This window comes from Convolutriloba macropyga, chromosome 4 (genome assembly GCF_964194025.1).
Source record: "Convolutriloba macropyga chromosome 4, txConMacr16.3, whole genome shotgun sequence".
Classification (NCBI taxonomy): domain Eukaryota; kingdom Metazoa; phylum Xenacoelomorpha; order Acoela; family Convolutidae; genus Convolutriloba; species Convolutriloba macropyga.
Window position 1 is genome coordinate 23635343 of NC_134471.1, and position 9883 is coordinate 23645225.

Below are 9883 nucleotides of genomic sequence, written 5' to 3' on the forward strand. Positions count from 1 at the left end.
TTAGCAAAACCGGTAATTTTGATTTCTTGTTTATGACCTGGAGCATCTTTCAATTGATAATTAAAGAAATAACTCGATAATTGAAATGTACAATTAGAATTCAATTTTGTATATTAGATTGATCAGTTGTTCACAACCTATTTATAATTTATTCTACCCTGTGTTAGTTCTAATTCGGCACATATCAGCGCAAAACACGGAAAATGTTGGAGCAAGATAACTTGTGGTTTTCTTTTGCATAAAGGCAGATCCCACATTGAAGCTAGTCGATAGACGGACAGTGTATTTTTTAGCACAACCGAGAGATAGCAAATTAAAAGCTAAAAGACGACCGAAACTCAGTTGGATTGAACTTTGTGAAACTATGTAATTTTTGAAAATATTAAAAACGGGAACATCTGCAGTGATTATCTTTACTAAACATCAGTATGTTTTTGCAGAAAGCCTTTTTTTGAAATTTAAGATATCATTCACTAGGTATACCTCAACATCTGGATCACCTGAGTATCTCTAAACAGACCGTTGAGACAAAACCAATTTCATGAGCTCCTCTCTATGTAGGTGAAAACACTATCGCAATCTTTACTCTAAGCAACGTAACATCGTGTCGTTCGAAGGTAAAAGCACAGAATAACTCGACAAATCTAGTTGCATTTGCTAGCAGGTCATAGTCTGGGTCACCAATTTAAACTAATCCGTTCGAAAAATCGAATTTGTTAGGCTAAGGGAACTCTTTTGAGCCATTTTGGAAGTTAATTTCAGTGTGGAAATTGGCTTTGGTAATTCTGAGAAATAATACGTTTAGTGCATTCAGAACGGAAAATCTCACTAAATCTTTACTCGATAACATCCTCCGGCCCGGAGAAATATGTTGGAAGGATTGGTACAAGCTTAACGAGCGGGCGGAACGAGCGATCCGGACGACGTGCGTACGACGGACGAGCGAGCGACGCTGTCGGAGCCGTGACGGAATTCTTCAATCCGAGCAGTTGGATAGTAACCCCTAGGGTTGCCTTCTTCAACGATCCAAACTAAATAACCGACCTTGAGGTGCTGCTCGGCAGGCGTCAACCACTTAGATCTACGGTTCAGAGCGGGTACTTACTCCCTGAGCCAACATGCCCAAATTGCTCTGGTGTAAGACTGCGCACGAGCGTACCGCTTACGATGATTGAACTCGTGATCGCTAACGATGGACAGAATTCCGGTTGCTTGGTTACCAAGCAGAAAATTATAAGGCGTTATTGCGCCTAGGGCGGACGGGTCGGCGCTTACGGACGCTAAGGCACGTGAGTTTAGTGAGAATTCAACCAGACGAAAAGTCGTGTTCAACACCTCATCTGTGAGGCGACGTGTACCGACGATGGTCTACAGTACCCTTTTAAAACTACGACCCAACTTCTTCCAGATGCCATCTTGGTGTGGCGCATTTGGCGGATTGAACCTCCACTTAATGCCCTTATGTGCAATTTCCGCGCGCGGCAATATGGAGCGTGTTCTATTTCTCAAACATTCACGGAGCCTTTTCGCCGCTCCAATGAAGTTCGTATCATCATCCGAAAAAAATCATAGCAGGCGTACCCCGACAGGAGACGAGCCGCTCCACTCCCATTACACCGGAGCCAGTGTCCATGGACGGAACCACTTCAACATGGATAGCGCAAGTAGTCAGACAAGTGATGAAAAATCCCCACCTCTTCTCGGTAGTCCGAAGAACGGTGACGTAGAATGGGCCGAAGTAACCAACCCCTGTGTTGGTAAAGGGAGGACACTGGTATGCGAGTCTCTCGTTTGCTGCACGGAACTTTCTACACAAAATGCAGTTTGATTCAATGGAACGCAGTGTGGAACGTGGTTTAAGGTTGGCATAACGTTCCTGCACCTTTGACTGTAAGTAATCGATGCCCTGATGAGGGTTTTTCAGATGAGTATGCCGCAGGAACAGTTTAACAAAAGTATGACGTGCGTCCAGCACGATAGGATGCTTAGTGTCAAAGTCAATTTCCACTAGCCGTTGTAGTTGACCAGAAGAACGGATGAGGCTCAATAAACGGAGTAAACTGAGCAACGCGGCCGCTCCTATTGACCGATTTGTTGTCAAGAAGATCTTTTCTTTCAGTATTAGAGGAATCTCCTTGAACCAAGTACTGGAGATGACGCTCGCCTTTGTCAAGCTCAACAGGGTCCACTGCTTCCGTCTACGGTACGGTAACTTTTATGAGATGGTATAAGACGGAGCATATATGTGGTGACACGAAGTAGTTTTTGATAAGAAATGAACTTATCAAACGGGATTATATTAATGCTTTGTTCCTTAAGGGGCTTGAATATGAACGCTGCAAAAGATCAGATGGAGTCATTATCTTGTTCCTTGGATATAACGCTGAACTTGATGTTATCAACGACGTCAGTATTTAATATGAAAGGATATTGCTTAGTTCTCAAAAGGTCAGGACCACTCACCCAGCTACTGGATAGCAAAGCTTCAGCGGACATACGACGCGTGCCAACATCTAGCGGATTATCACAAGTGGCAACTTGGTTCCATTGGTCAACGCTGGTGTTCTCCAGGGCTTCACTGACACGATTTGCAAAGAAGATAGGGTGCTTATTGGATGAGTTTATCAACTGTAAGACGATGGTACTATCTGTCCACATAAAGACTTCATCCAAAGTAACCAATAATGATCGACAGATTTCCCTTTTTAAACGTGCAGTGAGGAGAACGGCTTGTAATTCCAATTTAGTAACAGTCATGACCTCCATAGGTGCAACGCGGGCCTTTAACGCCAGCTCTGTTATAGTCTCCTCAAATGTGTAAGTTACTTGAGCCCTAAGAAAGCCTACTGCACTGAGTACGTCCTAAGAGCTATCACCAATCATGTGGAATTCAAGATGTTGGAAAGTTCCTGAAAAAAAATTCTTGGTATGGTGATCTGAGCTCACTGCGCCAGTTAGACACACCAGGCAACATTTGATGTGGGCTACTTCCGCCACAAAAAGCGCAATTATGGCTGATCACATGATTACACTCCAAATTGGAGGAACATTCCCTCGATGTCGGCAGATACGGCAATTGGATGTTGTCTGAACCGTAGGAGTACATAGATTAGGTTTTGTAGTGAGTCAGGTCGGGGGAGTAATGACTTATTAAGAAATGCGCCATGGAATTTAGCTGCTCCATTTAGTACTCAACGTACCTTGCCCGGCTTGTTTGATTCACTTGAAGGAGGCCTTTCACATTGCTCACAGATGACAATGTGGTGGTCTTATTTGACACTGGAAGGTTTATTTTGACTTGCGCCAGCATTCGAATGAATATTTTTGTTGCTGAAGCACAATTTGATTGATAAACCCTCTCAGCTCCATGAAGAAGTGTATTATGGGAGCTGTTGCAATCGTCCTGCCTGCATTTCCCAGGACTTGGGCATTGCCCAAAAAAACGTTTTCTCTCAATCATGAAAAGAACAATTTTGCTTCCTCAACTACCTTTGCTCCCTGAGTGGGAGACGTTTCTTTAAATACCCCACACTCCCAGATGCGGTGCTTACCTTTACACACAATGCAGCGAGGGTTTGTAGGCGATGCCGGTGTTGACGCTGGTCTCTGAGTTCCCTTAGTTTGCAAATTAGTAGCAAAGGTTCTTGAGGAAACTTTTGTCTTGACTAATGAGTTGATGCTTTCCTCAGATTTTGCCTTTGGTGATGATTGTTTCACTAAGTTGTGAGCCTCGGCTTTTTGCTTCAACCAGTCATTGAAGTCAAGGAGTTTCGGTTTTGCCCACTGCATTTGGACCGTGAAAAGTGACCGAGAATGTTTCATATTGAAATGCGGTGCCGTGTTAAGGAGCGAGACGCTCTTAAGGTCCGAGTCATATGAAACTGAATTACAGACCCCAACAAGACCCGTAATTATTGCAGGATAGTTTATGATGATATCACTAATGTGCATTTTAAGTGTTGGAAACGAACTGAGTTTGTTTAAGTGTGCACTGACTACTGCCTGGGATCGGCCAAATTTACGTTCGTGTGTCTTAAGTGCGTCCTTATACATTATTCCACAGTATGCAAACTCAGCGATGACGGTTTCAGCTTTCACCAGTAACAAGAGTTCTTAAGTACGTTTACTTGACATCATCAGTTAAGGACTATGAGTCTATAGCGCTTGTAAATTGTCCGAACCATTCATGCCACTGCAGGGGATCACCATTGAACTGTGACAACTTCCACTCGGGCAATGGATCGTTCCTGTTACAATTGATTGCGTCCGTCAACTGCTTTATCAAATCCGCGGAGTCCAAAGTAGGAGCCGAAGGTGTGGTATACGGTGAGCCATCCCAACACAACGGGTTCGGAACGGTAGTACCAACGTTGGCGGAATGATCGGATTAAAGTACGGTGTTTAATTTAACATATGTACCTACCAGTGGTACTGCGTTAGATGGGACTGCTTCTGAAAATGCCAGACGTTTCGACCCGGAAAAGCAGAAGCTGTGTGGGTTATGGGGACAAAATTTCGGGGGATGGTACATCTTTTGCGGGGGCAGTGGATGAAATAATTGTGGTACAAAACCGTTTGCGGAGGAAATGAATTTTGCATGCGAAGAAAATGGTAACGGATTGACATTATTCGCCACGAGGTTATTGGCTAGTAGTGGGAGTGCTTGTGGCGGCGAAGGAGCGAAAGGGAATGCTGGTGGGATTAACGGGAAACGCGGTGTTACGGGGTTTAAAACAGGTATTGACGGGCGGTTACTTTTATGTGTGTTTGTGCCGGATTAGGTGCCAGCGCAGCATTAGTGAAAGCATTTAAAAGTCGTGAACGAGGAGCTGTGACTAAATGCAACTGTCTCGGCATGTTAGATCTGCGGTGGAATTGGTTGGTGGTCTTACTGTAAACCATCGAAGAGCAATGTAGCTTGAGACAGTTGTCGATCTGTGTTTGCAGCGTTTAGTTGAACTGGCTCATCAAGAATTATTGTTGATGATGGAGGCGTATATTGAGGCTGTGTCTACTCTGGCAAGATGTTGTTTGCAAAATGTGCATTATTGGTTAGTTTGGTTCTAGTACTTGGTCCTTGTGGCTCATGAAAAAGGAGGATGGTGTTAGCCTCAACTTGACCATGTGTATTGTTTACAACGTGAGTTTAGGGTTTGATTTGAAGAGGGACGTGGAACAATTGCTTAGTTGGATTGGGCAATAGAACCAGAAAAGTGCAAACTTGGTACATTTGCAACATCTGCCTTGTTCCCGGCTGGTGACAGATTTACCCAATCTTGAACAAGTTTCTTGTTCTTGACTGAACTCTTTCAGTAAAGAGTTCGCTCGTTTTGCCTGTACTAGACCCGTCTGATGATGATTTTGTCACCAAATCAATTACTTTAAGGGCTGCAGCAGCTACTTGCTTGTGATGTTCTTCCTCAAGCTGCTGTATTTCCAGTTTTTGCAATTGCGTTTGTGTTTCAATTTCAAGAAGCCGTCCAGCAATGCGCAGCTCTGCTTCATGTTGTTTCTCAAGTTCCTCCCTTTTAAATCTTAATATTTCTAAGTCTCGTTGACGCTGACTTGATCTTTTTGAGGAAGTCATGTGTGAACTTGATCTTGAATGGTGAGAGGTATACTGCTCTGTTGTCTCTTTGTCTTGGACCGAATTGATGTACCCTCAAACAGCAGCAATGAACTAGTCAGTTTTCTTAGTTACAGTCTCCAACCATTTTTCAAGGTTCTTACAGGCAGCATCTGCATATTCAGAATTTTGTGCCAGATCAGAGAGCTCTTCATTTTTATCAAATACTCTAGTAGAAGCATCTATACACTTCACAATCAGACGTTCGTTCTTCACTTTCCTGTCTTGATTATCTACAGCATCGTTAACTTCACCATAGAGGTTATTAAGTTCAACTTCTAAATTTGCCCTCGCACTATAAACTTTGTTGAATTTGTCCTGCAATGTTGTCATGATCTTACCATAACAGGAACCCAAAGTTTAATTTTTTACTATTACAAAAGTACAATCGCTTACATACACATAACAACACAACACAAATGGAATAAACCGAACCTCTGTATGACAGTTTGCCTAGCAAACCGGCTAAGAACGAAGGTGTTCGTCGAATACAGACGTTCTCCTCGGCGAAAAAAACGGTGAGCGAAGAAAACGCGACACGTGACAGAACAGCAGACGGGACGGACGGGATGAGACGCCGAACGGGTAATGCACGATGCAACGGGAAACCGGACGGATGAACGGGATATTCTGGCGAACAGCGCGCGACGACGCGGGAAAATGGCACAGGCGGGTTGGAAACGTCGGGAGGACAGCGCGCGACTAAGAGGGAAAACGGTACGGGCGAGACGGGAAACGTCAGGCGGACAGCGCGGGAGGAAACGGGAAAACGGTACAAACGGGACGGACACCTTGAGCGGGTAGCGCGTGACGGAAAGGAATGAATTGATAAAACGGGAGAGAGACGGTAAGCCACGAGTAAGGAAGCGGGAAGAACAATGCTAGCAGACCACAGCAACTAACTCAACCAAGCAAACTAGCCGCAACTCCAGAACAAACTTAAGTCACACCCTAGAAAGATGGAGAGAAGGTACTGCCAGGCAAACTAGCACAAATCTTTATGGGTTTTATCTACAAACATCAAAACAGTTTACGACAACTAAGTAGTATAACCAAAAGTCGAAAAGGTCAGGAAACTTAATAACCGTTAATCCAGAACAAACTTAAGTCACACCCTAGCAAACCAGTATACCCAGAGAACAAAAGTGCATACTACCAATATTAATCAAGCTCCAACAATTTGCTAGCAAAAAAAGTGTGGTGAAATACACGAAACAAACCATCCGTAACTCCAGAAGGAATTTAAGTCACATCCTAGCAAGCAACGAAACTAAACAACCAACTAGCATACCAGCAGAAAAAAATTTACTACAACAAAAACTAAACATAACACACCATACAACAGATAAACGGGAATAGAAAGAAACACGGCGCAACGGAAACAACAAGACGGAAACGGAAAAACGAAACCAGATAACCTGCGGATAACGGACGGTAGTGGGTAACTCAAAAAATGGGGAGAACGGAAGGTTTAGTAAAGCGCTTTTGGAGAGAACCAACCACAAACTAACCGGTCAGAGGGTAGACCACAGCAACAACGCAAGACTAAGAAACTATCAGGTTATCAAGGGCTTGAGTGAGTTCCGCCTCCTCGAACGCATGACGGGTGCGAAGCGTTTTACGACAGCGCTTAGAAAGTTTTTTTCGGTCGGCAGCGTGTTATCAAGGACCGGAGGTTGTTCTTATGGGCCAATACTATAATGAGTGTTTATAGCTCAAACGTAGAGCTTCTGAAGTAATGCTCTGTACTCTTGAAGTAAATTAGGATCTTTCTGTTTACGTCTAGATACAATGTCTTTCACTATATGGATGGTACTACGCGTGGGTTGATTGTAAACATCAGGAGTTCCCTCTCCGAGGCAATACACTATGGCTTTTATACGCTCTTCATATGTTTCAAGCACTGCAATAAGATGCAATGGTGTCAAAGGCTTATTGTCGTTGCTTCGATGACGTGAAAGCGAACTGATCACGCCATATATACCATAAAACTAGCCTATTCTTATCACGAAGGAAATGACTCAATTGAAACTGCGCTGTTTTGTGCCGTTTCTGAGCGTTAGGAGTAAAACTCAGACCAGGTAATGCATAAATTTGTGTTTTATAATGGTCTTGTAACGCTTGAGGCAAAGTTTTTATGGTGTGATGCAGTGAGCTGGCAGCTAATATAAAAACCATATAATGTTCTTAAGACATAATTGATGTGAACTTTGCTCAAACTCCGTGCGCTTAGTGAAATTCTGTATGATTGTCGAGAAAGCAGACTTTAACATGGACGAGCTCTTATTTGCGAAAAATATTAGTTATCTGATTTTTTTTTTTGCAAAATTTGAAAAACTTGACCAAACTGTTCTTTGTTGTTTTTGATTTTTTTCAAATTGACAACTTTAAGCAACTATCGCATCCCGGATTAATTACCTTTTTCTCCACAAATTGCTAAAGCAATTTTTCACAAATGGTCCATTTTTTCAAACTTTATTTTTTGCTTCGCTTTTGTGCCAACAACAGAAACAAAACACCGCAATTTGTTTAATTCTGAAATTTGACCAAAATTGTCAAAATAAACGTTGTTTGTACCAAAAAACACTATGGAATGAGCTATCGGTTACCTTACTAAAGTGGAAAACCTGCCCAAAGCTTCAAATAAAGTATAACGCTTATATATGGAGTTGAAAAACATGGGGTCGGGGTTGCCTAGATTTGCCGTTAAGGAAATTGTTTTTTAGCAACAAAAGAGTTTCAATTTGATTAGATCTTTGCCAGTTTTTTTACCAGTCAATACTTCCTCTATCGTCAGCACAATGGAAAGCCTCCCTCTTCGTATTTGTTGATATGGGATTTATCTCCCACAATTATGTTGAAGCCACGAACCCAGCAATGTGACACTACTGAGGATAAGATTCCCATTGTACCGCTGGCAACAAACAGTTTTTTTGCCCAGTATTGTGCTCTTTTTTCGAGACAGAAGATGGTTTGAACTTCATCAAACACGTCATCGCCACATTCTGCATTTGCCATCGCTTGGTGCATTTCAGCTGCCGGAGTAGTTACAGTGTTACTTCTCAAGTCAATGTCATATTAACTAATGCCGCTTTGTTTCATTTTAGCAACTTCTTGTGAAACTCCGACTCCGTACCTCCATACTGGTAAACAACGCAGGAATAATGAGATTTGAAACTTACTGAGCTCATATCAGCAACTCGCATCGCACCCATTTGCGCCTGATAATCAATCAACTATACAAATATTTGATCTCAATATACGCATGCTCCTTGTCGTTTAGAAGTCGACTCAACAAATTTATTTAATAAATTTATCAAAACAATTAGCTTAAAGAAAATGTTCGTGGCGGGGCCAAAAATTTAACTCAAAAAAGTCTATTGGAACGTTGAATTTCAATAGCAATGTCTAGTTGGCAACTGTATGTAAAGTAACATCAAGGCAAAAAAGCACATCATAAGGGCTCGGCAAATCTATCTGTATTTGTTAGCACGTATTTTGTCTGGACGGATTTTGGGCTCAGATCAGTCAACAATACGTTTTCGAAACATAAAAATATTAAGCCAAAAAGAGCGCAATTGATTTAATTTTTTAGTAGGCTCAACGCAAATGATGTTAAAGGAACTTTTTCTGAGCTTTCTACGTATAAAAGAACGGATATAAGGCTACATGGTTAATAAATTACGTAAGAAAACTTTCTCGTAATAGTGTTTCACATTTACGCGGTAACAGGGAGACCGGACGGACGAACGGGAACGTCGGGCAAACAGCGCGCAACTAAGCGACAAAACGGTATGGAGCGCGACCGAAAGCTCGGGTGAACTACGCACGACGAGGCGGGGGACAATGCGGACGGAACGGAAACGTCGAGTGGGTAGCGCTCGACGCAACGGAAAGCAGGGATAGCTCGTGCGGGAAACGGTTAACCAATAGCGAGGAGTCGGGGAGAATAATGCTAGCAGACCGCAGCAACAAACTCAACCAAAGAAACTAACTGTAACTTCAGAACAAACTGCAGTCACACCCTAGAAAGAAAGAGAGAAGCTAACGCCAGGCAAACTAGCACAAGTCATTATGGGGCTTTATCAAACAATATCAAAACAATTTACGGCAATGAAGTAGTATAACCAAAAGTCGAAAAGGTCAAGAAAATTAATAGCCGTAACTGCAGAACAAACTCAAGTCACACAGTAGCAAGGGACGAGACTAAACAACCAAGCAGCATAAAAACAGAAAAAAAGTACTACAGCAAATTTC